Here is a 23670-nt window from a genome sequence, read left to right on the forward strand (position 1 = left end):
CTTGATCTTTGTTTTCATATATGCGAGCAGAACTAAATGTACATTTGTGTCGTCTTAGTTTAACTTACTGTTTTAGGCTGATTACTATCAATGAAATCTATAATATTGAAGGTTAAAATTAACTTATTTGTATACAAACACTTAAATTACACTCAAGATATAATAACTTTACAATTACATAATCATATTTCTACTCCGATTTGTTTTTTTGAAACATTTAAATGGTGGCTGTCAGAAAGACTTTACTGATTTATTCAAACATGCATTAAATATTGAAGAACATTAAAAATGATAATGAATAGGCCTATGTAATGTGGTGCATATATTTATCAGAAATGCTCCTCTCTATCTGTCTCTCATTTTCATATTACTTCTTATAAAAATTTATTTATTTCTAAATAAAGTGCCTTTGGATATTAATTCAGGCACCAGGAGAAACATTCAGTATGCGTATCTCCACTTTCATACCCCACACTGTATTGTGTGCACTGTGTACCTATGAAAAGATAATTATGATTTCTTAATGAGATTGCATTTATCAACTTGCATTAGGACTTATTAATGTTTCTGTGAGGGAAATGCTAATAAAGTCTTGGAACACACATAGTGAATAACTGACTGCCATTAATCTCTCTCTGTGGGCATTTGGTAATTACTTTTCTGATTCCATCAATATCATAACATAAATATGTACAATAAACAACATGGGCTAGCGTAATTGTATGCTAAATTATGTTAATCACTCAGACTAACTAGTGCATCAGCCATTTTGAAGGCCTCACACGCTCTCTGCACAGCTCTTCTCATTGGACCACACAAAGGCCCTGTGTGCTCTGCAACAACTTTGTCACCTTTCTGCATGTCATTCTGTATTAGTGTATCGGCATCGCTTGAGTGGACCTAAATGAATGGGACCATTCTTCCTGTTTCCCTGGCATCCCTGACAAGACATTCCTGTGTGAGGTCACACATGCAATTGTGTGGTCAGCATGTAGAGGGCGTCAAGTATTGATCACTCAAACAGGACAAAGGCATTCCTAAATAATTTAGAAGGAATGGTCGGATGGTAACAACCTGGTTGACATGATGAATTCATGACGAATTCTCAGTGAAAATGTAGCAAATATGTTATCATAAAGAGCATGTTGTTTGTTAATAGTTTTTTTTCTTCTTTAAAACGAAAAAAAGTATTAATGGAATCTAGCACACTCACTTTAAATAGATTAACCTCACATGTGCTCAATGAGGACATTACTTTTAGAATCATATGTGCCCTTTATTTTTCTTAGATTAAAATATCTGTCAAATATGGACAGTGAGTGCTGCAGTGGTAGCTTGACTGAAATCTGCATCTAAGTGTGTATATCAAATAATTCTTACCAAATTTATTTCATTTTCACAAGGAACTGCAAACAAGTTGTCAGGGTAACAAGCTACATATTATTGAAATTATGAAATCCGTTAACTTACAATCCTCTGCAGTTCAGTTTGAGGTGATAACTCGATTTTCTTTTGGAATAGTTATGAGGCACGAGTAAACATGCAGCATGAGTAACTATATTGTCATTTATATCCTCATTAAGTCCCACACAACATTGTCACTTTTACAGTACCAGTAAAAAGTGTGGACAAACCTATTTATTCCTATTTTTAGCAATCAGCTTATTTAAAAGGCTTACAAATAATACAAATAATCGTCAGACTTTGACACCAATTTTTCAAGGTTTCAGTAGAAAAGTCAGTATCATCTTCAACATATAGACAAAAACTGCATTATAGTTTGTGTAAAAAGCATAATATATGAAGTGGGTTTATATTCAGACAAAATTATTGTGAAAATAACTTGATGGTATTGATTTGAGAAAAATAAACCCAAAATAAACTAATTTCACTTTATGTTTTTTACAAACTACGTCCTGCAAGTGTTTATTTTGGCACGAATGGTTACAAATAACCAAGAGAATAGTTGACAACCACCTACTAGGCCTACTGGAGGTTAAACATGAGACGTTTTTTGCAAATGAGTTAAACCATTACTGTTCGTACTATTGATCAAAGAGTTAATCATTATGCTTAGAATAAAGCATGCCACAAGTGCTACCCAACACGACACAGATTTAATAATGCACATATTGGGCAGGTCAACCCTACTCTTGTCAAAGACAACAGAATACCAGTCGCGTGATAACAGTGCAGCAGCACATAAATTGTGCTGTTGCTAGGGCAACGCAGTCCTTAGGGGGCCCATTCCCACAGATACAAATCACGCTCCTCTCTGCTCTCAGCTATCGCGAGATTCCCATTAGCGAAGCGTAGCAGCGGCTTGCAGTGACCTCATCAGCAGCTGCAGCGCGAGGCGGAGCAGCAACTTTTGTATGAACTTCGAAGTTGAATAATTGTGAACGAGACGCTGGGGCCAACGGTACTGCTGCTGGAGTAGATACAACAATACGCTGCAAAATCTCCCGCGACAAACGGGAAAACAGCAGGAATAACGGCTACACACAGACTGCACTTAGCGGGCGATTATTACGAGGCGGAGAGAAGCTTGTGTCGGACTTTTATCGGAAGGTTTTGTGGGAGAAGAGACCGCACGAGAGCAGCGAGAGGTGGAGAGGGAAGAAGGTGAGTTCATAACATGTCTGTGATTTAACTGTTCATGCCAACTCCCAACAGTGCTTATATGTTTGTAAGGGGGCCCACGGACGTGTTTTCTCGGAGAAATGCGCCTTTGTAATCTCTAAATTGCCCGCGTTTTTATCCTTCGAGCGAGTAACTACGGTTAACGAACGAGCTCTACTCACCTGATTATCAGAGGAAAACAAGAATCGATCAGAAAGTTGCAGCCAAGGCGATCATATTTTGATAGATGATAGCTGGCAGATTGGAAATGTATACATGTCGTCCGGTGTGTCGTGATTTTTGGTCTCAATTTGATAAACAAGAAGATGTAAGGTAAATATGGTGAGGTTTTAGAGAAGAGTTTTGGTCTTCTTAACTAACGTTACTCCAGATGTGGGAAGAACAGGAGCCGTTAACCAGTGACAGACGAGCAACTTCACAAAAATGACATTAACATATCATGGCGACACTTTACAATACGGTTTCATTGGTTAACATTAGTTAATTCATTTAATTATCATGAACAATACTGCGCAGCATTTATTCATCTTAGTTAATGTGTACTAAAACATCAAACGTTAATCCAACGTGAACTAACAATGCACCTGTATTTTTATTAACTAACATTAACAAAGATTAATAAATACGTTAACAAATGTATTGATAATTTTTAGTTCATGTTAGTTTATACATTATGTAATGTTAACAAATGAGACCCTAATGTGAAGTGTTACCTTAATCATTACTCTATCGGTCAGGATCGCAACTTATGAAAAGACATGATTCTGACTCGTGTTTTTATTAAGTCAGGAGTTGCGTGAAGGTTAAAGGAGATACTTTGTAAAACTTGAATACTTACAAATGAGCATGTGTGTTTCAGTTAATATCCTCCTTTAAATGTCAGTGAATTTTAAAGTGTGATTTCCAGGCATGGAGAGAGTCTTGTAAATAAGTACAATTTTAAAGTTTCAGTAATACATATTTTTTCTAGCCATGCCAATTGACATTTCCTCAAGTAAATATATCCTTTTTCCTGAATAGAATTCATTAAAAAAATCCTTGAGAACAAAGGCTGTGTCTCAAAAGAGCTGCCTACCTAAAGCAGCATTTTGGCCATCACAGGCTCTTTCCAGACACTAATATCTGTGGAATCTGCTGCATTAGCTGCAAATCAGATCAGGTGTTCAACCGGAGAAGTCATTGGGCTGTAGATCACATTGCATTTATTATGCATAACATTTTGTCACGTCGAAATTGTGAGGTCTGTGTTGTAGGTTGACTAATGGCACTTCGCTCAGTTTTTTCCCTGTGAGGGCTTCACTGATTTGTCATTTGCATGTCTTTTCTTCATTGTGTGGGTGGTGTGTGCTCACTGTGTATTGGCCAGGCTCTAAATGCAGTTCGTGTGGGGGTGGATTTGAAGAGCTGGTCCCTGATTGAAGTGCTTTCTGGCATTCCCTTTTAAATGTATGGAAGATGCAGACCATCACAAGATCTTAAAAATGACCAAGTTAGAACTTTGCATGGTATCATCGAAGTTGATGTGACGGAAGTGCCACCGTCTTGAGTCGGTCAATCTGACCACTTTTAGACTTTTTCCAGTTGACCACCTTCAGACTTGCACTTTGTTGTTGTTAGATCCACCTGTGGAACAGCACGGATCCTATAATTCCTTTTTGTTGTAAATAAATAATAACATATCACATATCTTTAGATGTAAACAATGCTGCATTAATACGTTCATTTTGATAAAGTCAGTAACAAGCACTACTGTGTGAAACTTAGTTGGCTGTAATGTTTTCTTCCCCCAGCCTCTATCTAAGAATGCCAAGGATGCAGTTATCTGCAGACAGTGTCGCATTTCCAATATTAAGTAGCCTATTGAAAGGGAGTGTGTAGGTGGACACGCACATGTTGTGAAACATGTAGAAAAGGAAATGTGCAAGGGGAAAAAAGACGCCTGGGTGGATGATTGGCAGCTGAGGGATTATCAAGAGTTTTTCACATGTAGAGCGCTCCAGATTCTATAGATACCGATTGGATTAAGGTTTTTATCATTGCCACAGGCGTAACAAATTATGTGCAAGTTTGTGCATTTAACAGCTTCTTCTGTTGCTCGTCTATATGCTGTTGCTATGGAAGTTTGGCCAATCATGTCTGTTGTTAGGTTATGCAAGTGTATTTTTCAAGACTTGGCAGGAGACAACCTCTGAATCTAATTCTGTAACAGGTCTGCATCAGATAGGATCTAATAGTTCTACTTTTTAATGCTTATCACATCCATACCTATGTAACTTGTATATGTATGTTACAGTGGTTCATCCATCCCTGGGTTTCTCCAGACTTAATGCCTGTTCACACCAAGGACTATAACGATAAAGATATAGTTCTAAAAATATGTCTAAATATAAAAGAATAGCAGCGTTCACACTAGAGACACAGAGAAACGATATTGTTGGAATCACTTTCTGAGCAATTTCTTTCAGCTGATGAACGATGATAATTTTTGACAGCCAATCAGAATCCATCCTGCTTTAACAAGCTCAACCATTTAAAGCGACAGATGATAAATCTGCTGCGTGTGCATACAATAAACAGAATGATATATTCCGCTGGTGTGGATATTGATAGTTATCGATTATATCATTGTTGGGGTGAACGGGGCTTTTCATTATCTGACACTAGGGATGGGACGGTATGAAAATTTCATATCATGATTATAGTTACCAAAATTATCATGATTATCAATATTATCAAGGTTTTATATTTGAAATATATATATATATATATTCATATTCTATGCACTTTTTTTTTAAGCAAGATTCTATTCTGTGGCATTTCCTTCCTTATAATGACCGTCATCAATAGCATTATAACACAGCGCACATCCATGCATCACAACGATTCTCTCTCGTTTAATTCAAATGCAACTTGGCTTCTTGCGTCTCTGTTTTTGATTGTATTAAAAATGAAATCAGAGTAGGGCTGGGCGATTAATCGAAACCGAAATTCAGAACCACTAACTGATGCAAATTTCCCATGTCTGTTATTTCAGTATTTAATCCTGTTAATACTTTCCCCTTAAAAACACACAGCGCGTTTTAGTCACGTGACTCTGCCCCGTCCGCAACACGGAGGCGAAACGAGGCGAGCTTAAACACAGGGTGCTTCTCAATAGGGATGGGCATTTTAGTCAATTTCTCATTTCGATCATTGATAGGTTTCAAAAACGAGTACTCGATTACTCGTGGGCGGGGCTTGTTCAGGGGGTGGGGCATGTCCGTCATTGAGATAATGAAAACTGTTATGAAAAAGGTTGTTGACAAATACAAACGTGACATGAAAACAGGTATATGAAAACATGAACATATAAAACAAAAAATAACTGCTAGATTATGATGCATAAATGTCTTTGAAAAAGAAACATCTTTATAAAATGACCGTCTCAAATAGCCAAGTCAATAATATCGAGCATTGCCTTTGAGCTGAAACTGTGAAATAACACCACCCTGCAGAGCTTGCTAGATGGTTAATAAACTCAACCAAACGCACCATATATCAATATTAATATGAAGATTATTATGAACCTATTATGACATAAATCAACACAAAAGGACGTGAATGCGCACGTGAACTTCAGCGTGCTAGATTTTACAGGTGAAGGGTTTGAAACAGAACATTTTAAATGTGCTCTTCCCTTAACAACGCTGATACACGGACAACGAAAGCACACAGAAACAACATTTTATTAAAATCCTGTTCTCATTATAATGCTTTGACAGATTGACTCTGCACATCATGCACTTAATTTTATTATTCATGATCGAAGCGTTTACAGACATCACTGCGCGTTTTCGTACTCATAACGAAAAACAACTTTAAATTAACTAGGTCTACTGTTAAAAAATACGAGAACAGTATAGCACTGCTGCATTAGGCTACTAATATCAATGATTCTGAGAAAGAAATAGCCTATCTAAAAAGAATTAGACTGTCTCTAAACCATCATGTCGAGCATGAAATATGCGTTTGAGCTGAAACTGAAGAGAATGAACAACAGCCGGTATAACGGCAGCGCTTTTCTAGCTTAAGCTCAACCAAACGCTTCTTATATTCGATTAATCAGATATAGACAACATAAAAGTAATCTTACAACGTGCATCTGCAGAAAAGGACGCGAATGCGCACATGAACTTCACGCGCTTCTCACTAGTTTCTCTGTGGATCAGCTGATACATGGGGAACTGAGCACAGATCATTCACAGCATTCTAATCTCCATCGTGTCCTCATTATAATGCTATGATTGGCGCTGCACATCTTGCACAAACCATTCAATGATCACAGTGATTCCAGACATCACTGCAGTGCACGCCTCAGTTTCACTTTATTTCGCCGCGGTCAGGAGGCTGTATAACGATAACCAATCAGACCTCCGGTACCGCGCAAAATGACGCAATAACCAATAAAAAAAGAGACAAATTTTTTTTTTCATGGCGATCATCGTTCTCATGATCGATGATCGCTGTCACGTTCGAGTACTCGATTACTCGACCACTGTTGCCCATCCCTACTTCTCAATTCTTATTTGTGCATCCTCGTTTCCTTTAGCTTCCTTTCCTCGCGTTTTATCTCCACCCCTTCAGGATGCGAGGGAAGGACGCAAGGAAAAGACGCGAGGACGGAGGAATTGAATCAAGTGAAATTATATATCCTCGCTACCTTTAGCGTCACTTCAAAGCGTCGTCAAATAATGATGACTGCACTGCTGGATTTAATTTGCACATCGGGATTCTTTAACATTAGAGATAACTATTTATATTGTAATAGTTTGAACCCCTACAAAATACCACTTTTGTCCGTATTTCATTTAATATTACCATTTATTAATAACAACTAATTATTCCCAGTTATTAACTGCTTTTTATTTGTTCTTTTAGTTTGTTTCTTCCATTTTCTTGTGCTTTGATATAATTCTGCAACTGTCAGTTGTTGTTATTTGACATACATTTGTGTCTTGTACATGTAAACATAATAATAATAATAATAATAATAATGAATAAACTGTGGCAAGATGTGAAGGGGGAGGAGAATTTATATGTGCGTCACGTTTAGTAGATAAAACACTTCTGCAAAGGATACACCCGTGTATCCTCGCTCAAGGCTCCTCAGGAAGCCTCCTCACTCCTCGATCCTCGGCTCCTTGCGATGCAATTAAAGAATTGAGATGTCCTACAAGATGGCTGAGCTCGATCGGTTTCTGGGTCATAGGATGGAGGACGGAGGAGCGAGGAAACGAGGAGGGATATTGAGAAGTACCCACAGAGTCAACACAAGCAGACATCTTCCTCACAAATTGTATGTATCAATTGTATGTGTTTAAAGGCTTGCCAGTTTGAACATTCAAGTGATTTTACACCATTCAATAACATCAATATGGGAAACATCGCACTTCAGTGCTCGTGAGCTGTTTTCTGTGACACAGAGAGCCGATCTGCGTAATGTCTCTGACAACACACGAGCCCTGAAGCCAGATCACTTTCACTTGCGTCTTCAGTAAACTTTGTCAATTGTATGTGTTTGAAGGCTTGTCAGTTTGGACATGAAAGCGATTTTAGACCATCAGATGTGTATCATTATATTAAGCTACTGCGCTGATGCGTTGTGACACACGAACACTCATAGAGACAGTACCTAGCACGTCACTAGAAGATTGCACGCACAGAGAGGAGAGCATAAACACGTCCTGTGATTTATCACTAAAGAAGCTTAGAAACTCAAAAGTTATCGCATATATTTTTCTACTTTTGAAGTAATTACATTACAACGCACAGCTTCACAATTAATAGAGAGACGGTATGACTAATTCACACACGCAGTCTCTCTCTCATTAATGCATTCAAATAACTGTAGGCCCACTCTCACAGTGCTAATTTATTTAAAAAAGAAATATCCCACCTTTAATAGTCAAGCATATTTACAGTACTAACCTTGTCAGTGAACTATCAGGGCATAAACCCCAAAAACGAAGCAGCAAAAAAACAAAACAAAAAATAATCTTTCATTAATCGTATTCGAGGTAAAGTGTTCAATTAATCGAGGTTTTGATTTTAGGTCATATCGTCCAGCCCTGAATCAGTGGACTTTACTATTAATACTACTATAATGTTGTTGTGATCATCTTGTTTGGACGATTGTTTTGTACGCTGTATATTTATAAACAGGTAATTCAAATCAATATGTCACCGTAATTATTTGTGATTTAAATATCTGTGTAATACGTGTACAATGAGTATACATTCCTTAAATGCCCTTAATAGTCTTGTTTGAACTTCATCTTTGGCTCAAAGCCACTTGCTGCAAACTTTTCTTTGCGTAGCTTCACATTAATTTCAAGCGAGTAATATCAAATATTTCAACTCAAAACTAAATATTTTGTCCTATTATTTCCTAGACGTATTTTTGGTATTGAGGTCAAAGTTAACTTGCCTTGCGTTCGCTATACATCAGTGGGTGGTCATGAAAACGACTCTGCAGTTTTGACTTTCTTTTTGCATGTTCTGCAGACAGGGTGACCATCCTTGATTACATTTCCCTCAGGACTTTTGTAAAAGCCAAAATATGACCACACCTCAGATTTGTTCCTTTTAGAAGACTGAAAAATCTCAAGAGCACTGTCACTGCCTTCTGCCATTTCATCTCGTTCAAAAAACATTGCGCGCCTGGACAGGATTTACTACAAGTTTTCAAAATCACGATAATCAAACACGGTTTTAATGATAATAACATTTTAAACGATAATACTAACCGTCAGCACATTTTATTGTGAAACCGGTAATTCCAATCTATCGCTATTTATTATTGCACAACCCAAATGCACATTGCTTTGGACATCTTATTAAAGATTTAGTTTACAAAAAAAATTACATTCTGTAATCATTCCCTCACCCTCATGTTGTTCCAAACCCATAAGACTTTTGTTAATATTTGTAATACAAATGAAGATATGTTAATATTCTTTCATCCATTGAAAGTCCACACAACCAAAATTTGCACAGCCACTTTAATATGATGAACAGATTTAATTTATGCTTTTTTTCACATAAACATTGATTAATAGACATTTACAACAGCTCAATTCATATTGATTTCTTTTACAGTGTCTTTTTTTATGTGTGGTTGCGTTGACTCTCAATGGATGGACAAAAAGGTTGAGAGAATATCAAAAATATCTTAATTTGTCTTCTGTAAATAAGCAAAAGTCTTATGGGGTTAGATTAGAACGAAAGAGTCAACATGTTACAATGACAGAAGCATTGTCACAAACAAGGGAAGAAAAGGACCTTTTTCCACCCATAAAGTTCCTCTGTTTTTTTTTGCATTACCCCCGAAATTATGACCTGCTCTTAAAAAGGTTGTTTTTTTTTTGGTTTGTTTTTTGTAAATCAGCCACTGGTGGATTCAACCAGTACTAATTTCCAGCATATTGTTCTGCCACCTCATTTAATCTCCCATCTTCCTGGAAGCAGCAGCTGTTGATGCCGATCTGATGAATGGCAAAGAAACAGTTGAAGGTTCAGAATGTATCTGCATTATCGCTGATATTCCCACCAACTGTCTCGCCATCTGCCTAACGGCGCTTGTTGTGTTTCGTGCAGAAGAGAGCAGAGATTTTCAGCCTCTTGCGCTAGAGGATGGTTGTTAACATTGCACCCAAATGCTGAAATTAGTATTGAAGGCGCCCATCTTACTTTTGGACTCAATAATTACAGTCCTGTCTCCTCTACCACTTTGGGCTCCATCTTAATGCAGGCTGTAACCTCAGATTTATGCAGCCATTAGTCATGAAGACAGTCTGTTGAAAATTGGAGGTGAGAAATGAGAGCTGAGGAATTTCGTTGTGGGATTTTTACCGTTTTTGATTCATGCAGTTTATTAGAGGCTCTCAATATTGAGGCTTTTTGAAGTGTTTTTTTTTCCTTTCAAAATAAACCAAAAACCTAATGCCTTCAGTATAGATTTGGCAGACAGAAACCTTTAGTCAGGAATCCAGGATTGCATGGATACGTTATCAGTAGTTGGTGATTCATCTTTCTATGAAAGCATATATAATGGTAGATGTTTGGGGACAGACACAATATCTAGAACAAACATCTTTAGGGTGTTTCTTCTCCACTTTCATGATTAAATCACTCCATTTAATAAATGGGAGCTTGTCAATGTCATATTCTCCCAGCCTTCAATGATTCCTTTTGATCTATTTAAAACCTAATCGCATTTTGAACACTGTGTCTTTTGGAACACGCTATTTGTATCGCATCCACTTCCCTTAGTCATAATGCGGTATCCTAGTAACAGCAGTTTGCGGTTTGGTCAGCTAGTTCCACTATTCTTTGGAATCTGTTGTAATGATGTGGAATGTGCTCAGCCAGGTCTTCCTATATATTACATTAGTCTCTGTGCAGCTTGCACCCACACTGTAATAGTGGTTAGAGTTTCGCAAAAAATCAAGTCATTATTTTCACTAATGACATCATCACTGGCTTCAGACTAGCTACTAAGAGATTATTATTCTGGGATAATTTTTTATTGCAAGTGGATGCATAAGCCTCAACATTTATTGATGAGGATTTGATGTGTAGCATTCCAAAATCGCATGTGTAGTTGAAATGTGATTATTATTATGTAACATGCATGCAATTTGTGCAATTTCTGGCAGTTTAAAATAAACACAGGGTGAGGCAGCTTAATTAAGAGCCTAATTACATACAGAAGGGTACCCAGTTCTTGTTATTCAGTACCTGTTTAGCTGCTTTTCCTAAATCCAATTGCACTCTGGGGTTGGTGGGAGTGACTACAGCATTTCCGGCTTCGAGGGGAGGGAGGTTGGGGTTTGGTTTAAATTCGATTTTTAATCCCAGATTCAGATGTTTGGGACCCTATAAAAATGTGCAAAAAATGAGAGAAAATTAGTCCTGATCAGGGGAAACAACGGCAGACTCTGTGGTTGTTTAGATCAGTGGTCATTAATGGTAAGGTGGAGTAGCATGTTAGCTGGTTGACCTCCCCTTGCAGCAGTTTTCATTCTTCACAAAATAGTTGCAGGTCCACTTGTGTTTTAATTTGATTTAGGTGACTGAGGTTTACTTACGAACTCCTTCACACACCATTATAAAAAGCTTATTTTATTTAGTGGTAATCTGCTTATAATGATCTCCAGCCTATTGTGATAACGTTACTGTTTAATCCACTTTCAGCTGTAGTGTTTATGTGAATGATAAATCTGTAATGGATTTGCACCAGGGCTAAGTGGTTTTGTGGTTAAGGATGTAGCTGTGCTAAATAGACTGTTGGCAACACAAAGTTTATAAGTCTATTTTCAGTGCTTTTTCTTGTTCTTTGTCAATTGTGTGTGTGTGGACATTGGTCTTTATCTTTGATATGCTGATATCAGCAGAACTTCTGGCTGACCCGGTGAGCTCTTCCTGGCTCTCTTGAAGTGAATATATTGCCAGGAAACAGAATATCTCCATGTGAAATCAATTCAATGTCATATGTAACATTGCTTTCGTGGCAGTCTGGTAGCAGCATGGTTTTCTTTAGCAAAAGCCTCACAGGTTAGAGAGCCATTGTTTGAATTAGAATATGCCAGGACTTCCTAGTACATTTTTAAAGGATAAAGAGGATAAATAACAGACTCTCTAGACATTACAAGGTTTTTTTAGAACCACTATTGTATCAATTTTGTGAACGGTGAAGGCTTTTAATAGGAATAATATATTTAAATACACTTTAACCGCAATCAGTCTTGTCAGAGAGTTGTTACATTGATTCAGATTGAAGTTGAGTTTGAAGCTGTTTCATTAAAAAGAACTGACTCATTTGTTAGTGTTTCAGACATCATAAGTCATGCTTAAGGTAAGGTTGTTGTTCTGTAACAACAGAAAGATGCTGTATAGCTGTGGAGGAAACACTGTATTGCACTGTTGAGATGCAATCTGATAAACTGCATATTAATTAAAAAATGTGATTTTCTTAAGTTTATTTTAGTTGCATTTGGAACTATTTTAAACTCTGTAACTTTTCCAGCAGGAAGTATGCTGCTCTGTTTTTAAATGGTATGAGCAGAGGGCCATGGGTGAGGCTGACGATGTGGAATGAGTGAGGGGGATCTGGACTCAATAGAGGTGAGGTCATCCGATTGAGCTGTGTAGCAAAGGCCGGCAAACACGGGAACAATCAAATGTGCATGCCCCAGTGCCCTCTACATACCCTGCCACACTTTCGTGTGCGTGTGAATTTAAGTTCTCTGTGATTCAAAGCAAACATTGTCACCAGGAAGTGAAGGTTAATGATTATTTGGGTAAAGAGAAATGAAACGCTATGCATCTTTTTTGTCAAACACTTGTTAGTTCTAACCAGGACATGCTATTTACAGATGTTCCCATTTTGAGCATTTTACTAACACAGTGGATAATGCAGCCGTATTCATGAATAATGTTACTACCTCCGTAAACATGTCCTCTGGTATTTTATTCTAGTAGCATCTGTTTTTCCATTGTCATTCAGATGTTTTGAAAAGTGTGATTCACTCTGATGACAAGCTGCTTTTGGTGCACACTCATTCAAAACAAGTGGGCCATTTTAATTCGTGTCCAGTGAATGATTTAAACCTGCTTTGATCAGAGCATTGGAAAGGTGTCTAGAAAGCTGCCATTTTGGAAGAGCACTCACTCACATCTTGTGATCAGCTCTTGTGGTCGTGATCCCTACTGCTAGTGTTACTTCAAAGAACATCTGTCATGCAAGCAGTTTTGCCCAGTACCTGAACCATGAAAAAATGCCACTTTTATAAGAGCCACTTTTGGAGTAATTGCTAGGAAAATGGCTGTGAGGCACGTCAAAAATCATTGAGCACTTTAACTCATTGTTTGCGTCTGTCATTGCCAAAGGCAACGAAGATTTGAGAACAATAGATAGTTATGCAGTGGAACAGTAGAACAGAAACTTTAAAAAGAGTAGAACAGTCATTTTAATATTACAGTGAATAATTGTTGCTGGTTTTTTTTAATAGACCCATTTTGTGTTTGCAAACAGCGATGATGTTTTTGTGGGCGGAGCTTACATGGTAACAGAAAATCACAGTTCTGTAGTAGCAATCTGTGGAAGCCACGGAATAAAAGAATACAAAAAGTTAATTTTGAGTTTATATCGCACAAGTCTGACTCTTTTCCCCTCAGAATTGTGATATAAACTCACAATTGCAAGTTATAAAGAACTGGGAGATATAAACACGCAAATGCAAGAAAAAGATCTGGGAATTGTGAGATACAAAATGTTATAGTCTTTAAAAGTTATCTATGTAAAGTGTTTTAGGTTTAAATATTATTTCATGCTGTAATGTATGTATGTCCCCTATGAACTGCATATGTGAATTTGTGAGACAATATTTTTTGCATTCTGATTCTGACGTTTTACTCGACTCGTTACGCTATTTTTCTGCTACCACTATGCGCACACAGCTGCAAGTGACATAACTGTAACTACTGCTCCAAATGGGTCTATACCCGGCCAGCTATTCTAAAGCAATTAAAGCTAAATTGGTCCAGTTGAGATTTACAAATGAACACCTGATGCTAAAGTAAGCTGTAGACAGGAGCAAACTGCTACAATAGCCAGCCAGATAAAACTTAGAGCAGTGATTGATCAAATTTCATTTGTTTACCTCCCTTGGGTGGCTGTAAGTGTGTTTACTCTCTGTTGAATACATTTACTCTGTGGCTTTGTTTCTTTTTTGCCCCAGAGTTGTGAACAGATGTGTTTGTGTGTCTGACTATGTGGTTACTGTAATTCAAAAACCACCGACAGCCATAAACAGGATTGCACAGGCAACTCATTGTCTGCTGCAAGGGTGATGCCTTCAGGAAAGTTTTGTTGCGTCAAATTAAAAGTATAGAATTGACTCGCTCACTGCAATGGCTCAGTTTTGAGAGAAACGGATTACCATGGCAACTTGTGTTGCACATGTCAGGTGCTCCTAGGCAGGTTAAGTACAGGTTTAGCTCAGCTGAGCATAAAGTTCCTTGCAGTCAGATTTCTTTTGTACTTGGTATAGATAATGAACCTTTAAGCTAGTTCTTGCAGTACTGCAACACTATCTGTGTTTTCCTTCATATTTAATCTCAGATGCTGAGAAATTGACATGAGACATTCCTCTCTGGATTAAAATTCTTACTCTCTTTGAACTCCTGGCATCATTCCGATCGCATCATTCCCTCACAATGCCGGTCTGTTCGCACAAAGTTGAAATCGCCATGTCACCTGGTAGGGCTGTAAATACACAAGTTAATTTGGTTCTTAAAATCTTGGAAAATTGAAGTATTACTTGCTAAACCTAGCATAACTTTTGCTCATACTTTCACTGTAAAAAACTGTATCCTGTTAATTTTACTGTTAAAAAAGGCAGTTGTGGTAACCAGAAATTCACCATAAAAACAACGTGCCTATTGTTGCCTCTGTATATTTGACATCTTATGACTATATATTCCATGAAGTGATATAATGTTAATATGCCAATCAACCCTAACTAATGTACCCCTTTTCCACCAAGGCAGTTTGAGTGCTGGTTCGGAGCCAGAGCCTAGTTTCAAACCGGTTCTTTGTCTTTCAACACCTAAAGCACCAGCTCTGAACCAGGAAAAGTGGTTCTTAAGTAGCACCAAAACATTGCTGGTCTAGAAGTAAGAACCGCTTTGCGTCAGGGGCTGGGGCAGGGTTACCGTGACCAACAAGACGAACACAAACTTGTGTCCGCCATTTTTGAAAGAGCAGCTAATCGAGCTAATGGCTGCTCGATTGTAATCTCCGTCTATACAAATTACAGCGAGCTGCACGAATGTGTTGGATTCGCTGTGTTTTGATGCCGATGTAGATTCGCAAAGCCATGTGCATCAATAGTAACGCAACGTTCGGCATTGTTGATGGAAGGCTTGTTCGATATGCATCGGCGCTGCGCAGACCGATCGCCGTATGACATCAAAGTACAGTGAGAGCATATGACTCCTTTTGCTTTTGAATCGCTCTTGCAGTATTTTGATGTCATGCGCTGATCGATCTGCGCAGCGCCGATGCATCTCGAACAAGCCTGGTGTGTTTCTGTTTCCCACTGCCTCGCTAGCGTTGCTGAGAAAGATCGGACGTATACAGGGATGTAAGATCTGGCTCTGTGGTGGCTTTCTAGCCTGTGGAAAGGCAAACCAGTTCTTAGAAGTTTCGTCAGTCAAACCAACTCCGGAACCGGCACTAGCCCTAGCTTTGAACTAGCACCCGGTTCATGCTGGTGGGAAAGGGGTAATGATAAATCAGAGGTTATCGTATGTGGCCTGTCCATAAAACATGACCAGTACGTTTTATAGTAATACAATCATTTAGTTAATTTAGATATCAGACACTACAATTAAAAACTGAACATGTCTGCTTAATAAAGCGTGAGCTGAATGAGAGTCGCAGCATATCAGCAGCAGGAGTCAGATTTCCTTTATCACAAGAGTGAGGAGCTGACTGACAAGATGATGACGGAAAATTTGGTTTTAAAGCGAAATGTAAACGTGCCTATTAAGCGAGTTTGTTATTGTGTTTTTCATTAAGAATAATATTTGTGGACATGATAAGTTGGCATTATCTGTGCAAAATGCTGCTTTTTTTATGTGTTTGTTTTCCTAAAGAGCAAGTCAACAATAGGAATTGCTGGACGTGTCTAACTTAGTTTTCTGACCTTTGTTTCCAGTAGTACTACTGGAACATAATTCATAGGGCTGTGCGATATTGAAGAAAAGTGTGATATGCGATATCCTTGTTAAATAATGCGATATTCGATATGTGATACGATATTGCTTTGTGAGTAAAATCAATTTCTTTCCCCAACTGATATCTTTCACTTAAAGCATAACCGACTGTGTTTACATGAATACTAATCAAGACAGCCATTTTGACATAACTGTGTGTGTATTTGACAGTTCGAGTGTGTAACAAGACACGAAAAAAAGAACGGCTTGTGCGCACGTTTCGGTGTGTGTGTCAGACAGCGCGAGACTGCAAGGAGTTGTTTTTCGCAAGTTATTGCGTTTAATAACTCTTTTTAATGTCAAGCAAGTCACATAAGTAACAGTCGTGTTCCCAGTCTATTCTCTGCTATATGCATCAACCTAAAACATACAATGTTGAAGTAGCCTATTAAAATCATTCAGATATTGCGTTCCCTTGCGATATACATATTGAGATATGTACATTTGCGATATTTTGATCATTTCGATATATTGCGCAGCCCTAATAATTCATAGTTTTTACTTGCTAAAACTAAAACTATACATTTGAGAAGTATTTTACAGTAAAATTACACATAATAATGTAGCATTTTAAAAGTTTTTCCCCCTGTAAAATAAACACTTTTTTGGCCTAAGGATTTAAACAAACCAACAATCATAAATATTAAACTTAGCATGTCACCCTGCACTGTTTGTGCTTACAGACATGAATGATAGATATTTGGCAGCTTGAGATGTGGACTGGAGAGGGGTGCTATTATTTATTTATGTGATCAAACTTACAATTTTTGTCTGGTTCACCTAGCAACCACATGACAATGTAAACCTCTTAGTGATTGAGTTTATAATATGTCCTATTAAATAGATTTTTGTTAGAGTTCCTGATGAAAAGTAGGGGTGCACCGATCCGACTTTTTCAGTCCCGATACCGATACCGATGCCTGGGCTTTGTGTATCTGTCGATACCCGATACCGATCCGATACTATTGTTGAATTAATAATAAACTGTATATCTTCCACCTTATACCTTCCTTGAAGAGACTAAGGCACCAGACTTTACTAACAAAAATAACTAAGACAAAATAACAGATGTATGTAAAGTGTTGAATTCTTATTTATTTAAAAAACAATTGTGCATTCAAATCTAAAATAGAATGTAATCAAACTTCTTTAAATAAATAAAATGTAGCAGTGGAAACAAAAAACAGTGTATTGGTCAAACATACAATAGTAATCTGACAGTTACCAAACATTTTTTACACTACAGATAATTGTTTTGGTATATAATCATATCAATATTAAAAAGTAGCATTCCAAATTAACAAATAGTCTTAATTTTCTGCCATATGCAATTTAATAAAAATGATCAGCTAGCTAATAACAACTTTGTTCTGGTTTCACCTCACTCCTGTCTAAATGATTGTAGGCTAGGCCTATTTATTTTACTACACATTGTCAACAGAAATAAGCTGAAATAGGCTACTGTTGATAATTAAAAATAATTCTTACTACCCACTCTTGCTTAATTGGGTAAGCACACTTGTGTTCTCATTTCAGATGCGTTCTGAGTAAATTAATAAACTGATTCATGAGTTCAGTGTTGGACAGATCAGTTGTTCTAATCTAACCAGTCGTTAAAATGATTCGGTTCAAAGGAGTCATTAGGTCGCGAATCGGACATTAGCAGACGCGTTGTGTGCGAATCCCGTCTGTTAGAACATCGCGAAAGATGTCAACACACAGAAAACACTTCATAACTGAATATGATTTGTCTCCCGTTTATTGAAAGTATGCTTTATGTCAGCTGGTCAGAGAAGAGTCAACATTTTTTGAGCGCAATTCACACCCAGCGGTAATTCAAGGACACAATTGTCCGAATGTGTCACGTGCAACATGGTTTCGGTCTTCCGACCTTTAGATTTGGAATTGGATTAATATGTGAAATATGAGAGAGCTAACGCTGATTATTTTGAAGACCCAGAGAGCGCGCGCGGGGGAGGAGCTCTCTGGTCGGTCTCTCTGTCAATCAGTCACAAGCGCAGCATCTATTCCACATACAATAACTCGTCAAATTAGGCTTTGGCGGCCATCAAAAAATGTTCAATGCAGGAAAGACCCTGACTTTGCAGTAATACCACCTCCCCTCGAAACATTTAAGTTACTTTGCAGACATTGCAAACAGCCGACGAACTAGTTGGCGTGGCAAGCGTGAAATATCTCCTCCACACCGACTCTCTGGCTCGCTCCATGTTGCTTCTAGCATGCGACACACACGTGAAGCTGACGAATGACGTAGGTTCTGCTGCGACGGAAAAAAAACACCTGGATCGGCTTGTGGATCTGTTCATTTTTCCGATCCCCGATCCAGCTATTTTGTCAGTATCGCGGCCGATATCCGATCCTAATATCGGATCGGTGCACCCCTAATGAAAAGTACTGCAAAAAACTGAACAGGTCTGTGGTATAACATCTGGTGACAAACGTTTCACATTCGCTGGCTTGATTCCCAATTTCACAACACCTGCCTGACTGTTGTTCAGGTGGGATGAAAACTGTGAGGCAGCATCCTCTGTTTGTCTTGTTGCCTTAGAAACAAGGATGCAGTGGCGGTAACGGCCTTGCTGTGTAATGATGGTAATTAGCAGTAATTTTCTCCTGTGTGCCTGCAACATTCCTCTGATCTCAACAGACAGTGCTAGAGGAGAAAATGTCTCTCGCTGAGCCTTCTGTAGAATTTGTTGAAACGATCAAAGAACTTGGAGGAACGTGAGCTCTGTTCCTCGCATGATGCATCACTAATGATGCCAATGAGTATTTCTACTATCATGGCAATTATTGATGACTGCTTCATGCAACAGAATTACATATATAGAGATTTCAGGTAGAAGAAATGCATGCTTGACCAACACTTGGTTATTTTTAACTCTGTGCAGTGATTCAGATCTCATTTTCGCTCTTTCACTTACTGAAAGAGTATAGGAAATGCATTAGTGGAAAAAAAGCAGCGCCCAAGACTTCTCACCTAGACACACACACACACACACACACACACACACACACACACACACACACACACACACACACACACACACACACACACACACACACACACACACACACACACACACACACACACACACACACACACACACACACACACACACACACACACACACACACACAGACTTTTAAGTGCAGCTACCCTGCTGCTCTCTGAACTTCACGCACATCGACCGGGGCTTGAAAACACAATATTAAAAGACCATATGTGCTGCTTTAGCCCTAACGATAGATTGACATCTGAGAGCTGGAGTGATGTAACAGTCTTTATAAAACAGATGGATGGTGGTTGATCAATATAATCTTGCTAAAATACATGATATAGAAACAGATATGAAGTTCACCTAGCTATTGTAACTCCAACTATATCAACGACTGGAAATGTGGTTATCATTCACTCAAATTCCTGTTGTTCCAAACCTGTATGACTTTTATTTATTTATTTATTTATTTTGCAGAATCCAAAAGACGATATTTAGGAGAATGTTTGCCTGTTTTTGTTCATGCAATAAAAGTCAGTGGTGTCTTAAACCACTCGCACCTTTTTATTGTATGGACAAGCAAACACCAAGACATTTTTCAAAATATCTTCTTTTGTGATGCACTGAAAGGAATTCATGAAGGTTATGAATTTGTAACCCAGGTCATTTACCCAGGTCACTAATATTTTAATATTTTATTCATATCGCTGTAAAACGAATAGACTTTTAATAATAATAACGGAACAAAGTACTATTTATTTATATTATTATAAATAATTGATACGCTGATGTGAAGTTTCTGATGTGATTTCTGATTGGTGAGGTAAAAGGTTAGCTCCGTCCCCTGCTGGAAAAGTGCACTTCTTTTCTATATGTTTGAGTTATTGCTGCTGTGATCCTGATTCCTGTCCTGGCTGTGGATTCTTATCCCTGGTTTGGACTGGCGAGCCATCCCATTCGTTTCGTTCCTGGAAACAGAGTAAAAAGAGTTAATTTTTCTGATTCGGTAGGACAGACCTGCAGACATTGAGTTTTTCTGGATTTCCCTGGATACAAAATGTTTGTTTTGGAAAAGTTTTTTCCTCATTGACTGAACTGTTTTCACCCTTTATGAACATTACTGTTCATACATTTTTTTTTTAATTGGGAATTTTTTCAACGGGACATTGAACTTGAAATTGAGAAACCGATATTGAAATTCAGAAATTGATGTTGAATTTCAGATATTGATGTTGGGTTTGGAAAGTGATTTTGGAATTCTGAATTGATTTTGAACTCAAATTTTTTTTTGTGTGTTTTTGTTTCTACCAATGATTTGAAATATTGTGTTATTTGTTTGGGTTTTGTTTAATTTCCTTTTATTTCAACTTCAAAAGATTACAATTTATTCAAAAGAGAAAAGAAAAAAAATCAGGGCAATATACTTACCTTTTCATTTATTAACTGCATTCCAGTAGTCTGAGTAGTTATTTTATTTTACTGTTTTCCTTACTGTCATCTTTGCTAGTTTTTGCTTCAGTGGGTTGACCCTTACGTTCTGATTCTGGTCCAAAGTTCCCCACGTTTAGCATTGTTCCGTAGTTGCTGCTGCTATAGTGACCTAGTAACTGTGGGATGAGTGCTATCCACCATACGTTACAAATGACATGAGGGTGACAGAGTTTGCAAAATTATCACAATAGCAACATTGCTAAGTGTTGTTTTAGCATTTGTTACCCCTCCTGTTCGAACCATCCACTCCAAGCGGGACTCGAACACGGGTCCGCCGGCATGAGAGTTGGACGTTCTAACAAGGAGGCTAAAGGTCCTTAGTATCAGTCGCTAGAGCGTCTCTTGATATCAGAGGAGTGAGTTTTACTCGCACAGCAACTACTAGTTGGCCTCCGTTACAGGTTCACAATCCAGTCAATTTACAATGGATACAGTCAAGTCCTGGCCTAATTTTTGGCATGACTTCCTCCTTCACGAATTTAAAAACAAAATGTTGGTTTTCACATTTCACATTTACCTTGCAGGTTAAAATATTTTCTTATGCTAGTTCAAAACATTATGTTGATGTTTGATATCTGGCTTAACCAATGGCATGACTTTGAGGCAGGACTACTTGACGGGGCGGGTTGAAAACCTTGTATGTTTGGAAAACCTGATTATCCCATGATTGCACAGCAGCCTATACGACGCTAAAACTAAAACGAACCCCCAGCAGAAGTATTTGCTGTGATCGTATCTATCAATCCATGATTTTTTTCTGATCTGAATCCATGAAGTCTGACCTTTCTTGACAGGTGACACTGACTGTGTGATTTGAGTGGGCGGTGTTTGCGCTGGTTTGGGGTGTAAAATCATGCTATCATCAATCATTATTGTTGCAGTTTTGTCCTAATAGTGCAATTCAACTGGCATACTTTACCTTAAAATCCTGCTTTCTCTAAAATGGATGTCCTTAGCAGCAGTCATTTCGTCAACATCTCTCCTGCCAAGTCAGCTCACGGAAACAGCCATCTATTCAGATGAACTTCTTGATCCTTGAGGCAGTGTTTGCAGCATGCTTCTGAGCTGCCTCGTGTTCCTTCACTGTAGAGATGTATTGAGAAGTCCCTGCCCCCGCAGTTAATTGTTTTGTTTTGCATGGAGCAGCCCAGATGTCTGTAGTCAAGGAATGGCTTGACCCTTTCTTAGGATGTTAGCTGCATGGATGAAGGCATTTGAGAAAGGGCTTAGCAGCAGGCCTTTCTTTCAGAGTTTTTTTGTGACACAAAGCCGTACATCTGTCAAAGAATCACATGGCTTGTGCCCCGTGGACCTGCACTGCACTCAGAAGTGGGATTACCCAAGAGCCCAACTACAACTTTTCTCACAGTCATTAAACATGGAGTTGTCAGTCTCATTTTAATTGCCTTAGAAACCGGAGGATACAGATCATGGCATTGAAGGTTTTGCTTCATCTTACCTACACCAATAAATATATATTAGCTTGTTATGAATATTGCTGGCATTATGTGGTCAGAATCTTTCATTTAATTAGCCTCGTATTGTTCTTTTTTTGTTGCCTTTTCCTCTCAGAATAATGTACAAATGCAGAGAAGTTAATGCAAGCGATATATTAAAATAAGGATCTCTGCTGATGATGTCAATGCTACCTTGAGATGCAAATAATGGTGAACCATTTTTGAGTCTGACATAATTGACACTCAGATGGTGGCAATTAAAAAAAGTTATAAAGTTGCTGCATATATTAATATAATGCATACATTGTTCTCTCTATATTTTATTGATAATTTAAATCCTTGAATTGATGTAAATATCTGTGTACTGTATTCCAGTGCATCCACCTGTTCAATAATGAACAATCATAAACTCTGCTTTTTCAGTGCACTTGAAGAGACAAGAAAGGAATTGAAACCAAACCTGCAGACACACTGAGTCTGTCACACAATTGACAGTTTCAATCACAATCCAATTTTAAAAATGTGATGCGTCACAATATATTGAAACGTGACATGTATCAGAATGTATACTGTATCATGAGGTAGTTGGTGACCCAAGTTATTGTTGCCGTCCCCTGTTGTAGTTTATAAGCTATTGCAAATGGATCATTTTATTGGTGTTGAACAGATTTTTGCTTGCTCTACTGACTGCATGCCAAGCTTATGAAAATTGTGGTTTGTGTGCCTTACGCAATTATGCAAATGAAAGGAAAAGTACTCTAGGTAGTGAACTCTCTAGTAAATGAGTGTCCCCGGGCTGCTGTGGCATCGCTGTTTGTCACAGAGGACATCATGAAAACAATAGCAGATAAGTAAAACAGCAGCAGGACTTCAGGCCTGGATAAAGGCTGAGCTTTAATTAGGCCCAGTCCATGGTAAGTGAAATGACCTAAAGCTTTCATTAGCATGTCTCTCCTTCTCCTCCGGGTTCCTCAGGGGGTCTCCATCACATCGCAACGGTATCGACCACCACATCACCTAGCCAAAATTCTAACACCATGCAAATGCATTCTATGGCTGTTACCTTAAACTCCGGATGCGTCCAATTACACCTCATCCGAATACTGTATGAATGGTGAGCGCAAGAGTGCTTTAAGTGCAGTTGGAAAATATAGGAGAGCACCTGTCATCTCCGCTGCTATGCACAAGAAGAGCAACTGGGGTTATGTATAATATCAGATGTAGGGAAATAATGAGAG

At 38.2% G+C, this 23670-nt stretch overlaps 1 protein-coding gene across 4 annotated transcripts in view; it reads left to right on the forward strand.

The window, feature by feature from the left end:
• The first annotated feature begins 2384 nt into the window (after positions 1 to 2384).
• sipa1l1 (signal-induced proliferation-associated 1 like 1) overlaps positions 2385 to 23670 on the forward strand; it is a 102883-nt gene continuing 81597 nt past the window's right edge. For all 4 annotated transcript variants that reach the window (XM_079831429.1, XM_079831430.1, XM_079831431.1 and 1 more), the window contains exon 1: positions 2385 to 2625. The gene's annotated coding sequence lies outside the window, so the exon portion shown is untranslated. The remainder of the gene's footprint in view (positions 2626 to 23670) is intronic.

This window comes from Gobio gobio (genome assembly GCF_949357685.1).
Source record: "Gobio gobio genome assembly, chromosome: 12".
Lineage (NCBI taxonomy): Eukaryota > Metazoa > Chordata > Actinopteri > Cypriniformes > Gobionidae > Gobio > Gobio gobio.